The sequence below is a fragment of the Schistocerca cancellata genome, chromosome 2 (genome assembly GCF_023864275.1).
Source record: "Schistocerca cancellata isolate TAMUIC-IGC-003103 chromosome 2, iqSchCanc2.1, whole genome shotgun sequence".
In the NCBI taxonomy this organism is placed as follows: domain Eukaryota; kingdom Metazoa; phylum Arthropoda; class Insecta; order Orthoptera; family Acrididae; genus Schistocerca; species Schistocerca cancellata.
This window is the reverse complement of record NC_064627.1, coordinates 819695476-819709460: the sequence shown is the minus strand read 5'-3', so window position 1 is coordinate 819709460 and position 13985 is coordinate 819695476.

The window sequence follows — 13985 nt, the reverse complement described above, 5'->3', positions numbered from 1 at the left end:
AAGTTCTGGGGGACTGATGACTTCTGAGCCATTTCTTTGATTCGCAAAACAACAACTCTTTCAGAGTTATGTAAACAGGTAGAGCATAATGTATCCCATGATGGCGTTCGCCATCTGTATGATTGACTGGATGACAGAGTCAGCACCTGCATCGCCGCCTGTGGAGGTTACAATAGGTACTAATATGGGTACCTCAGAACTGCTTGCACTATTAATGTGTAAATGTAATCATTTCATGTACTCCATACACAGCGTTGGAACAATAAATCTCGAGTGAATTGTATAGCTCAAAACAGTGTACTATTTTTTCCGGCAGCGTATGACAAACATCGGGGTGGTGCTCCACATCACAACACTTCCGACTTCCGTCGGTTTTGAGTGACGTGTTGCGAGGCGCTGTTATCGGCCTTGGGCCACTACTGTGGGCCATCGCGGGCAGCGGCCAGTGGTCGGCACGTCCGCATCTCCGGCCGGCGGTCCAGCTGTGGCAGCAGCAGCAGCGGCAGCGGCAGGTGCCGCCCACGTGTGCTCCAGCTACGGCCACCGCTCCAGGCAGCCTCCAGCCCCGGTCCAGCTCCAGCTGGCAACGCCGCGCCTCGCTGCCGCCCAAACCTGTTCCGAGCTCGTAACTCGCCGCGGACGCCGCTGCCGCTGCCGCTGCCGCTGCCGAGGTGACCGGCCGCTACTCCAGACGCCGCGCTGCACTCCTCTGGCTCGCCTTCCTTCCCCGTCGCCTCCGCACCTGCGCCCAGCCGCTCTCGTGGCCCACTCCACCGCTCTGTCACGTACCCCCGCACCCTCACGCTTCTGCACATAACTTTTCCAGCTACTTCTCCTTCCTATAGCTCTCGATCCGTTCATTATTACGAGGTGCATTCAAGTTCTAAGGCCTCCGATTTTTTTTTTCTAATTAACTACTCACCCGAAATCGATGAAACTGGCGTTACTTCTCGACGTCATCGCCCTGCAGACGTACACATTTTTCACAACGCTGACGCCATGATTCCATGGCAGCGGCGAAGGCTTCTTTAGGAGTCTGTTTTGACCACTGGAAAATCGCTGAGGCAATAGCAGCACGGCTGGTGAATGTGCGGCCATGGAGAGTGTCTTTCATTGTTGGAAAAAGCCAAAAGACACTAGGAGCCAGCTCAGATGAGTAGGGAGCATGAGGAATCACTTCAAAGTTGTTATCACGAAGAAACTGTTGCGTAACGTTAGCTCGATGTGCGGGTGCGTTGTCTTGGTGAAACAGCACACGCGCAGCCCTTCCCGGACGTTTTTGTTGCAGTGCAGGAAGGAATTTCTTCTTCAAAACATTTTCGTAGGATGCACCTGTTACCGTAGTGCCCTTTGGAACGCAATGGGTAAGGATTACGCCCTTGCTGTCCCAGAACATGGACACCATCATTTTTTCAGCACTGGCGCTTACCCGAAATTTTTTTGGTGGTAGTGAATCTGTGTGCTTCCATTGAGCTGACTGGCGCTTTGTTTCTGGATTGAAAAATGGCATCCACGTCTCATCCATTGTCACAACCGACGAAAAGAAAGTCCCATTCATGCTGTCGTTGCGCGTCAACATTGCTTGGCAACATGCCACACAGGCAACCGTGTGGTCGTCCGTCAGCATTCTGGGCACCCACCTGGATGACACTTTTCACATTTTCAGTTCGTCATGCAGGATTGTTTGCACAGAACCCACAGAAATGCCAACTCTGGAGGCGATCTGTTCAACAGTCATTCGGCGATCCCCCAAAACAATTCTCTCCACTTTCTCGATCATGTCGTCAGACCGGCTTGTGCGAGCCCGAGGTTGTTTCGGTTTGTTATCACACGATGGTCTGCATTCATTAAACTGTTGCACCCACGAACGCACTTTCGACGCATCCATAACTCCATCACCACATGTCTCCTTCAACTGTCGATGAATTTCAATTGGTTTCACACCACGCAAATTCAGAAAACGAATGATTGCACGCTGTTCAAGTAAGGAAAACGTCGCTATTTTAAGTATTTAAAACAGTTCTCATTCTCGCCGCTGGTGGTAAAATTCCTTCTGCCGTACGGTACTGCCATCTCTGGGACGTATTGACAATGAACGCGGCCTCATTTTAAAACAATGCGCATGTTTCTATCTCTTTCCAGTCCGGAAGAAAAAAATCGGAGGCCTTAGAACTTGAATGCACCTCGTATTATCTTCTTAATGTATAAGTTTCTTCTCTGTAGCTAAATGAAAGGTTGTCCCTCTGATTGCCGGACATGCATTGATTCTTTTATATCAATGGAGCTCAGTGTCTTGTAAAAGGCAATTGGTCATTACTGTGCAGCACGGCTGGGCAACAGGCGACCCGCCGGGCACATGCAGCCCGCGACTGACTTTAGTCCTTCCAGCGGAAGAAATCCTGGGTGCACATAAAATGACTGTATAGTCAGAAAGGCATGTTTTGAGACTTAATACGCTGGCTTGGCGTGTCGGGAAAAGGTTGTAATTCATATCCGTGCTTTGCGCCATAAACATCAACGTTACAGGCGCTGAAGTTTTGACTTCGTTATATAGTGTCGCATCGTGACGGTGTGGCCACCAAGGTTGCCCATGGCTGGTACGCAGCGTGTAGCTAGAGGAATGGTTAATATTGAGGAATATGAGGGGAACGCTCATCTGAAGCATAAAACTTATATATATTTCCTAGTACGAGTGGTTTCGGAGATGGAACAAATTTTAGCAGACGCGTGAGGAAACATCTCAACCTCAAGCACTCTAATCGCTGGATTGGTCGTGGTAGTACAAGTAACTAGCCACCAATATCTCCAGACTCTACGCCATTGGAATTTTGTTTAAGGGTTTGGATGAAGTCTGATGTGTACAAGCGAAAAGTGAATACGCCAGATGAACTGCTTGGTCGCACGATGGACGCTACTGCCCCCATTATGGAACGTGCAAAGGCGCTCAAACAAGAAACGCATGTTCTCCAAAGAGTATACAAATGCACTAAAGCTGACAGTCGGATATTCGAACATTTATTTTAAACTGTACAATAGCAGCTTAGAGCCGCGTGTGTTAAAAATATGTACACAAGTTATATTATGTAAAACACTTGTAATCTTTACTAACTGTTGTACAGGTGTAAATGCGTAAGCCTGACAATATATTGAATAATACAGAAAACAAATAACAATGTGCATTAAATCTGTTCTATCTCGGGAACCGTTCCAAATAGGATCTATGGCCGTATGAAGTGTTTTACTTCAAATGATCGTTCCTGTCATATCCATGAATATTGACCATTCCTCCTGGGACATCCTGTATATGCGTATTAAATATATGCTGAAGTTTTTACTTTACTACGTCGTTTTAATTAATTCTTGTTTTATTGGAAGCTTCCCATAACTTTCGTTTTTGTTCATATAATCAAATAGCTTCATAATGCTCAAGATAACGAAGCCAGATAATCCCTGATATTGCACTCGCTCGACTAGCATTTCGATGTTGGAAGTCGTAAGTGCGGTAGGCACTTTGATGACATAAGAGAGCTGAATTTCAACATCAGCATCTACATATATACCCCGAGAACCACTTGGAAGTGCATGGTGGAGGGTATGTCCTACTCCTTATATGGAGCGCAGGAAAAATGCCTCTGTGCGTGCTATAATTAATCTAATCTTATCCTCAGGATCTCTATGGGAGCGACATTCAGGGATTGTAGTAGTTAGTAGAGTTATCATTTAAATCCGGTCCTTGAAATTTTCTTACGAGCTATCGGTTTCATATCGATTTGTTGAGGATTCCATTTCACCTATTTAAAGATGGTGGACAGATTATAATGTATCTATAGTCTCCGGTGTATAAAAGGTTTTTATGACACTTCTACCTGATGGTCCGTAATTAATGGAAACAAGGCATCGAATCCGAAGATCAGTGCTTACCGATAGAGTACACATAGTTACAACATGATCCTTATCGCACGGATCTTTACTGTGAACAAAAACGATCGGATTTTTTTTAACAAATTGTGATAGTTAAATATTGAATATATTTATCCATAATTTTGTATACCAAAAATCCATTATATGAATTTATATAGCGGGATCAAAATGGTCGTTAGCTTCAAAACTAGCATATGTTAACTTTGATAAATGAATGCGATTACACTGAAATCACGCAAATACTAGGCGAGAATGATAACGCGGCAACTGAACAAAATGCACTCGCGCTAGCTTAGACGTAGAAAACATGTGTAAAATAAACAGAAAAGACGTTAATTAAGAATTCAATAATGTAAATCGTAACTACTATCACCAACGACGAGCAGTGACTAGCAACACTTCATGGAAACATTGTTGTGTTACATAACTAACGGTAATGCTTTCGGTTTGAATGTTTGCATAATGGTGACCAAATTTAATTACTGTTCTTTACTACTTTTAAAATGACGCCTTAAAAACACTCGTTCACAGCAACAACTAGTTGTCAATACTAATGTTCTCTAGACAAATGCACGTAATATCATTGACAGAGTACAGCATAAAATCATAAAATTACTTTTCTCATAGAAATATGAATTGCATTTAAATAACCTTTAATTTGAACTGATTCTGTGCAGTAGTTGTGCAGCACAATATGAGCAACTGTAGTTATAACTATTTTTATTACAATATTTACTCCATTGAAAATCAACTACAGATTTAACGGAATCTGTGTCCTTTTAACCATTTTTTTCGCGTATAACTTTCTCGGAAGTTATGGTGAAATGGAGAGGACTTCGCTAGTGGTTAACGACTTGGGTCAATGAATTTTCTCTCGCAAAGTTTATGCTTGAACTAAACAGACTCTAAAGGTCAAACAAAAATTACTGTTGCACTGGCATGCCTATTACACAGCTATGAAAATACTGGATTGATCTTTGCGATGAGTTGCTTATTATGAAATTAATTATTGGCTACAGGCTCTTCTTGATTAGCGAGCAGCTTGAATCAATTTGCAGCACACATTATTCTCCATTAATTCCCAGATCATCTTGCGACCATATACTGTGCGCGTACACGTGGTCGCTCGCTTATATTTTGTCTTTTCCTATATTACAACATTTCCAACATATTGTCGATTTGGTATTTGCACCAACATAGACGTCGTACTCACGCATAGGCGATGTTATTGTTTCGTGATACATATTCTTTATGTTTCGTACAATATAAATTTCCCTGCCATTGCCAGCGCGTTTACTGCCACGATTTGACGTAATTATTTCTTACTTATGCTTTCGGCATACGCTACATTTTCATAAACACTAGTTTCTGACAAAATTCATAAATGCATATAGATACACATGAAACTAAGTAGCTGGAATGTACGTGAGGCACTAGGTTGTAGTGAACAAGATGTTTCGCCTCCCAAACGTGAGTGTTGCTTGTGATTGGGCCACAGGGTTCGGAGAGAGAAGGAAATAGTCGGTGGGCCTAAATTACAGGGAGTCTTGACCTGACCGTGTTATTAAAATTCCTTTATTACGAAAGGTAAGGATTAGAATTAGTACTGAGTGACGAACACCGAGTGTTTAACAACTTCCGCCTTTCTTCACTTTCTTCACAGTATACCCTCAGTCTAGTAAACATTTGCTCTAAATGAGCTGTGAATCCACGAAAGACCAAATCGTTACACAGAGACGGAACTAACTAGCTTTGTTCCACCTATTGAAAGAACCTGTTAGTACTACCTGTGTCTGCTCTAACGACACGACATGCCAGTTCCCAGCCTCCTAGATAACTCTGCGTAGCCTTGTTCGGCTAATAACTTAGGCTGTTTCTGCCAAATCTACCCCTCTACTTCCACTAGGACCTGGCTGTCCTATTTATCCTCTACTCCCTTCTGCTCTAACTGACGAGACGTTCTCTTCGCAGCATCTGTATCCGAGTTTTAATCAATTTCCCCTTCTCCTCGCCTAACGGTGTAATTTCGAAGGGCTCTCGCCATCTTATTGGCTCTACTGCCTGCTTTTCAGAAGCTTAGCGGAGAGAGGGAGGCGTCTGCTGTAAATTCATATCCTGGACCTGCTAACGGCTCTTCATGACGTATATGTGCTCTTTCCAAAGGCTCTCTCCCTCATGCCTCTCCTACTCTCGCTCTAAATGATAACTACGGCTTACAGTGTTATTTCTTAAGAGTGGCTGGCGTCCCCATAACGCCACTTGCTCGTAAGATTGCTTGTATATGATCTGAAGCATCTTACATTTTATGCAAGTATGTTATCGTGCCCTGGTGTTGCCTGCTTGCCTGCTAACTTTTCCCTTGTTATCCGCGTGGAGCTTTCCCCTGTTATTAACTCTGCTATCACTTTTCTGCAAAGTAGACAATATTACAACTCAGGATATCGATTAATGTAATTTGTTTGCCACTGTTAAAATAAAGTTGTTTCATGTTGTCAATAACAGCCGTCTGATGATGAAAATTTATTGTAAATAAGAGCATCATCAAAAAACAATACTGCTGGTCGTATACGATGAGGTGACAAAAGTCACAAGATGGCGATATGCACATATAGAGAGGGCGGTAGTATCTTCTACACAAGATATAAAAGGGCAGTGCATTGGCGAAGCTGTCATTTGTACCCAGGTGAGTCAAATGGTTCAAGTGGCTCTGAGCACTATGGAACTTAACTTCTGAGGTCATCAGTCCCCTAGACTTAGAACTACTTAAACCTAACTAACCTAAGGACATCACACACCTCCATGCCCGAGGCAGGATTCGAACCTGCGACCGTAGCGGACGCTCGGCTCCAGACTGTAGCGCCCAGAACCGCAAGGCCACTCCTGCCGGCCCAGGTGAGTCATGTGGAAAATTTTCCGACGTGATTATCGCCTCACGACAGGAATTAACAGACTTTGAACTTGACTTTGGTAGCTGCAACTAGACGCATGGGACATTCCATTTCGGAAATCGTTAGGGAATTCAATATTCCGAGGACCACAGTGTCAAGAGTGTGCCGAGAACATTAAATTACAGGCATTACTTCTCACCTCAAACATAGCAGTGGAGGGCTGCCTTCACTTAGCGACCGAGACCAGCGGCGTTTGCATAGACTTGTCAGTGGTAACAGACAATGGGTGAAATAACCGCAGAAATCGATTTGGGACCTACGACAAAGGTGTCTATCAGGACAATTCGGCAAAATTTGGCGCTAATTGGCTTTGGCAGCAGACGACTGACACGAGTGCCTTTTCTGACAGCACGACATCGCCTGCAGTGCCTCTCCTGGGCTCGCGACCACATACGTTGGACCCTAGACGACTTCAAACTCGTGGCCTGGTCAGATGAGTCCCGACTTCATTTTGTAAGAGCTGACGGTAGGGTTCGAGTGTGACGCAAACCCCACGAAACCATGGAGCCAAGTTGCCAACAAGGCACTGTGTAAACTGGTGGTGACTCCATAATGCTGCGAGCTGTGTTTCCACGGAACGGACTGTATTATCTGTTCCCACACAACTAATCATTGACTGGAAATGCTTACAATCGACTACCTGGGGACTATTTGCAGTCATTCATGATGTTCCCAAACAACGATGGATTTTTTATGGATGAGAATGCGCCATGTCACAGGGCCACAATTGTTCGTTACTTCTCTGAAGAACATTTCGGACAATTCGAGCGAATGAGTCACCCACCCAGATCGCCCGACATCAGTCCCATGTAACATTTATGGGACATAATCGAGAGGTCAGTTCGTGCACAAAATCTTGCACCAACAACACTTTCACCGCTATGGACGCCCGCAGAGGCAGCATGGCACAGTATTTTTGTAGGGGATTCCCAACGACTTGTTGAGTCTACGACACGTCGAGTTGTTGTACTACTCCGGGAAAAAGGAGGTTCGACACGATATCAGGAGGTATCCCATGAGTTTTGTCACGTCAGTGTATTACACTCCTAGCTGACGGTCAGCTGCAAGTCCGTAATGGCGCTCTGCAGATATCCGTGGGTTTCGCCATCGTCTTCCGGCCCTGCAACCTTCCCACAGGCGACCACGTCGTCCTCGACGAGCCTCGCGAGTCCTCCGACGTTATCCAGCCGATCACTTGCGTATATCGCGAACAGTAACGGCCGTCCCACACCCCAGAGCGCGCGGCCGGCGACAGGCGCAGCGGATAAAGCGCTGTCGGCGGCGCCGGCGTTGTGACAGCGGCGGCGCAAATGAAGCGGCGGCACCGTAACGTGGGCTGCCGGCCGGTGGACGGCGGCTGGCGGCTCGCCGCTGCGTCTCTTTTATTGGCCTCCGTCGTGGGCGGCCAACCGGTTCCCGGCGACACGGATGCCGCCTGGGAGTCGCCGCTCCCGCTGGAATTAAATTAGACTGCGGCCGCTGGAAATGTGGCAGCTGTTGCTGGATACGTCCGGTAACGCCAAACGTGGACCTAGTAATGTTCTCTGACGGTAGGCGCTACGAGCCCGCTCGGTTAACACGAAATGACAGCATGTCGTGCGCTTCACTCTCACATAAACAGAGTTTCTCTGCTCTACTGTGCAGATGTTTGTTTCACTTACAGTCACAGCCGGTTGTAGAGTTGTACATGTCCTTCCACTGGAGAACAGAGAGGCTGTAACGTCCCCTTAGAAAAATTAATGAATTACTGTGCTGATAAACATCTTATGTTATTTGATTTTCAAACAGCTGAGCAAAACTGAACGTACTCAGACATTCCGCTCTTTACTTATTCTGATCAATAATAAACTGACACACAATATTTTTAGCACAACGCAATCTGACTTTCAATAATCCCTACAAAAGAATGGCCCTGACTAACATTAACCTATGCCTTTCACAAATCACTTACCTCACAAAAATCTTCGTTACTCGAACTACTGCAATACAGCGAGCGCCAGTACTGCCAGCTAAATAAAAGATTCAAACTACTGAAGGCACTAACTACTGATAGGCATAGTTAGCAAATGAAAGATTTTGATAGAGAACAAGCAATGTATTTACCTTAATAGTGTTCAAAGGTCATAATATATAGCAGTTCATGACATCCAGTCTTACAAATTTATTGTCTCTGATGGACACACGTCCAGATCGTCCGCTCTCAAAATTCCGCATCTCTCTCCCCACATCCACCACTGCTGGCGGCTCACCTCCAACTGTGCAACGCTACGCACTGTTAACATCGAACTGCCCAACACTACAATGGCGAACAACAATGCAACCAACCACAGACTGCACACAGCACAGCCAGTGATTTTCATACAGAGCGCTAGGTGACGTTACTAATATAAAAACCGAAACAGTCTACTTACATAGCCCCCATGCTCCCCACAAAAATTTTTACAAATTGTTTTGGGCACTGGCCAATACAGATTTGAAAAATTTTTTCATAATTATAATTAAAATAACAAAACCTAAACAGCCTACTTACAAGGCGAAAAGTCTTTTCGGCGTTACCTGACTACGTACGAGTCGCATTCAATACGTAATGCAACACTTCTTCTCTGAACGCAGGGCGATTGTTTCCAGTATTACAATACATCCTATTGTTCCTCACACTTTCACCTACAAGACGCTATTTTTCAACGTTATGTCCGCTGAGTGTGATCGCCTTCAGTTTGCTGAGGGTAGCATAATACATACACTCCAGAGTCGATCGCTGCACCATGAGGGAAGACATCAAACAGAATAAACACTCCAGAGTCCCGGAAGGCCGTCGCCATGACTTCATCTGCTGAGAGTGCGGCTTCTACCAGGTGACGTCATTAACCCACTTTAAACATCACATGCTGTGGGTTTTTTTTTTTTTTTTCGTCTGTGTCGACAACTTGCAATCTGAAGCGTCTCCGAGCCCGAGGATTACGTCGTAGGGTGCACGCTTTTGTACCATTTCAGAGGTAGGTTGTACGCACGTTTGAGCCAAATTTCAAACATGCATCACTATGGGAGTTTCGAGTAAGTTATCCTTTACCAGGTGTACCGGAATGTAATGAGCGTTAAGATACAAATGTGTCGATAGGAAATATTTGCTGTGAACGAGTCTTAATTTTTTTTCGTTTGGCTGGTATGACATCTGTCAAAGATGTTTAGTATACATCAAGTCATGGAACAAACAACATCGTATGTTTTCATCGTTTTAACAATGGCGAATTTTGTACCAGAAAGTGATGATTTGCGGAAAGCATTAACTCTTTGTTTTCATTTGAAAAAAAGTGCTGCAGAGATGCATCGAATGCTTGTCGAGGCATATGGTGATCACGCTCTATCAGAAGCAACATGCAAAAATGTTTTCAATGGTTCGGAAATAATGATTTTGATAAGAAATGAAAAACGTGGAAGACCACTAAAAAAGTTCGACGACGCCGAATTGCAAGCAATATTGGATGCAGATGATACTTTGAGTGAGAAGCAAATAGCAGCAATACTAATTGTTGCACAACAAACAATTTCTGACCGTTTGAAAGCTTTGGGAAAGGTCCAAAAGTGTGCAAAATGGGTGCCACATGAATTGAATGAAAGACAGATGGAAAACCGAAAAACCATTTGTCAAATTTTGCTTCAAAGACATGGAAGAAAATAAATTTTGCATCAAATCGTTACTGGGGATGAAAAATGGATTTATTTTAAGAATCCTAAACGGGAAAAATCATCGGTTAATCCAGGACAACCATCAACATCGACTGCAAAACCAGATCGATTCGGTAAGAAGACCATGCTCTGTGTTTGGTGGGATCAGAAAGGTGTGGTGTATCATGAGCTTCTAAAACCTGGAGAAACTGTGAATACTAATCGCTACAGACAGCAAATGATCAATTTAAACTATGCATTGATCGGAAAAAGACCAGAATGGGCCAGAAGACATGGCAACGTAATTTTTTTTACACGACAATGCACCTCCACGCAAAGCAAAACTGGTTCAGGATACATTCAAAACACTTGGCTGGGAGCTGCTACCCCGCCCGCCGTATTCACCAGACTTGGCCCCTTCCAACTACCATTTGTTTTCATCAATGGGACACGCATTGGCTGAGGAACACTTCGATTCCTACGAAGAAGTCGAAAATTGTGTGTCTGATTGGTTTGCTTCAAAAGACGAACATTTCTATTGGCGTGGTGTCCACAAATTACCAGAAAGATGGTCAAAATGTATAGAAAGCAATGGTCAGTACTTTGAATAAAATGTTTTTGCTTTCAATTCAAAATTAGTGTTTCATTTTCACAAAGGAACGCTCATTTCATACCGGTACACCTGGTAATTTTTACTTCGGAGGAGAGATGGTGTGCCGTCACTCCATTGTTTGCTTCTTTGTTTACGGTTAGAAATGATGAACCGATGTTTCCACGCCTGTGACGATATTCGACAAAAAGAATTGTCACAATTCCGCACAGATGGTCCTTCGTTGCTCTCTATGATCCTCTGTTAGATGGTCAGGAACCCAGCAGGCACACGCCTTTGAGTACTCCAACTGGAGGACGAGTGTGTCAGGACTATCAATAGAGATGTCCAGTTGAGCAACAAGATGCTTGACTGTGATCCGTCGATTAACTAGAATGAGAGTGTCTGCACGTTCCACCATTGCAGGAGACATAGCTGTGCGCGGCCGGCCCGCACTCGGGAGTTCGGACAGGTTTGCGCGCCCTTTTTGCGATGATGGTAGACGCCTCGCCCAACGACTCACCGTGCTTTTGTTCACTGCCAGGTCTGCGTAGATATTCTGCAAGCTCCTGCTGTTCCGCCAAAAGAAAATCAGTGACAGATATCTGCTTGGAACGTACCTCCGTTGCAGACGCCATTTTGAAGGCTACGTATCGTGCAGCCACCTATCGGACCTTCATGAAACTATACCGGCTGAATTGGGAGTATTTCACGATGTCCCAAACCAAATTCCACATTTCTTTCAACAAAAATTCGCCGAGAAACAAAAGAGTGTTGTTTTATTTATTGAACGCCCCACGTACTTTAAACAGCAATGGAACGACTACAAAAATCATCCGAACACGGCTCTTAGTACCCCAAAAAATACTGCTCATGTGAATGAAAAGCCAGATAAAATCGCAGCGCCGGTTCTAGAATTAATTTTTGATCCTCAGAAGCATATGCGTCGGTTTTTAAACTTCCTGGCAGATGAAAACACTATGCTGGGCCGGGACTAGAACCCGTATTTTGCCTTTCGCGGACCAGTACTCTACCAAAAATTAACGAGTGACCCTTTGTGTCTATGAAAGACAAGAATTTTTACTAAGGAGCAGGCGATTTCTATTGACAAGAGTTTATTTAAATGCCTAACAACTAACAGATAACGCCTGAGGAAGAGAGTTCAACATCCAGCGCAATTTGAAGTCACCTTCAAAGGAAAGACGCTTCAACATCTGGTCATGCGATATTCTTTACAGGACATTTTTGTTTTCGGTAAACAATATGCAACCAACGGCTACCCATTTCCGCGAAGTAGTTCTTTCGTTGATATTTATGGTGATAAAATAAATGTTGTTCCTTTTGTATTCTCAGCTTTTGACGACCCATTAAACATTAATAATAAGCAATGTATGCCGATTTTACTCAAAAGACTTCCGCCTAAGACTAAGGTTGGCCTTAGGATCGCAATTCTTTCTGCAGAACCAAGAAATAATTTTGTAAACTTTACATTATTCAAGGTATAATTAATTATCAGGAACTGTCACACATTACTTGCCTTCAGAGCTTATAAATGGAACGGACGCATTAATTCACCGGTGTCCTTGCAGGAGACTGGTGATTTATTCTGCTGTGGTAGTGCACGTGATATGGCTGGGAACAGAACTTACGCAGTGGATAATTTACTGCTTCGAACAGTCCACAGATGCCATGTGAACTGAATAATCGAAACAGCTGCTCTATTTAGAGTTGTCCAGCATTAAGATACTGATTTTTATTTTCAGTATATGTGAAGCTATGTGTGATGTAGTGGCGGCGTTCGCATACTTTCATTAATTTAGACTGCGTATTTAAACAGGCCACATGGAACGTAAATCAGCAGTAGGATAAATGTTTTCTGGTTGATAAAGTAGTTGATGTTATATCTATAGATCGAATGAACATATCCACATCAGGCACCTAAGTTATTTATGTCAAAGAAAAAGAACCATTCGGTATCGTAGATTACAATTGGAAGAATTAAATTTTCGGAATACTAAAGTCCGCAGCTTGTGGTTTAGTGGCGAGCTTTACTGCCTCTGGATCACGGGGTCCCGGTTTCGATTCCCGGTCGGGTTGGGGACTTTCTCTGCCCAGGGACTGGGTGTTTGTGTTGTCCTCATCATTTCATCATCATAATCATCTTTCGTGACGGTGGATAGATTGGACTGGGTACAAAAAATGGGCTGTGTAAAAGTTCGGACTATATATGGGCACTAATGACCGCGCAGTTGAGCGCCCTACAAACCGAACATCATCATCATCGAATACAAAATTCCATGTAATGCAGCAGACATGACGCGAAACTACAGCACTGGCGTTTTCATTGATAGATCGATTTTTGGACTAATTTTGCAATATGTAGTAGCTACAGTGGCAATTTTATGTGTCTATGGCGCACGTAATCGTGATATGGGACTGTGAACGCGTGCGGGGTGCGTGTCCCGAAATATGTGTGGGCTGCGATACTTTTTTTTGTTGAAAACCAGAGGGGAATGGAAATCCACTATTGGCCATTAAAATTGCTACCAAGAAGGAATGCAGGTGATAAACGGGTATTCATTGGACAAATATACTTAAACTGACATGTGATTAAATTTTCACGCAATTTGGGTCATAGATCCTGAGAAATCAGTACCCAGAACAACCACTTCTGGCCATAATAACGGCCTTCATACGCCTGGGCATTGATTCAAACATAGCTTGGATGGCGTGTACAGGTACACGTACCCATGCAGCTTCAACACGATACCACAGTTCATCAAGAGTAGTGACTGGCGTATTTTGATGAGGCAGTTGCTCGGCCACCATCGGCCAGACGTTTTCAGTTGGTGAGAGATCAG